Source organism: Penaeus monodon, chromosome 20 (assembly GCF_015228065.2).
Source record: "Penaeus monodon isolate SGIC_2016 chromosome 20, NSTDA_Pmon_1, whole genome shotgun sequence".
Lineage (NCBI taxonomy): Eukaryota > Metazoa > Arthropoda > Malacostraca > Decapoda > Penaeidae > Penaeus > Penaeus monodon.
The window spans coordinates 40,881,774-40,882,296 of record NC_051405.1 but is presented as its reverse complement, the minus strand read 5'-3'; the positions used below and the strand labels follow the sequence as shown (position 1 = coordinate 40,882,296).

Genomic DNA, 523 nt, shown 5'->3' with positions numbered 1-523 from the left:
GGTTTCATAATCACACCTCGCGATTTTTAATTAAAGTATTCCATAATTATATTTCCATGATAGTTTACGCTTCGGCTCATCACACTACAAATACTCCGTGTCTCTGGCTTGAACAACAAAGATATCTACCGAGGCGGGAGGCAGCGCACTTGCTGTGACATTAACTATGGACTGTTTGTTTGTGAAACTAAAAGCTATGAATCTGAAAAAAAACTCTATTAATACGACACCAAATCTACCTCCCGGTATTCATTTTCCCAAGAATTTCCCAACAGTAAATGTACTTGTTAAATATGGCGCCTTTCAATTGTAAACATATGAATGAAAGGAGCATGCTTTGTGTATGGTTACGAATGTTACTGATTCGTTAAATTCATAACAGATTTATACAAGTTTAAGCATTATTTGTAAACTTTTCATCGACAGATGAACATTTGTTGAAAACACCTCGACTTTGGGATGAAATTTTCTTTCAACAATGCCTTTCCTTATCTAAGATAACCATATTAAAAAAAACGCACGC

General features: G+C 35.0%; 1 protein-coding gene across 1 annotated transcript in view; it reads right to left on the bottom strand.

The window, feature by feature from the left end:
• The window catches only part of LOC119585996, a 66,306-nt gene that overhangs the window by 10,705 nt on the left and 55,078 nt on the right, over window positions 1-523 (bottom strand). The window lies entirely within an intron of this gene.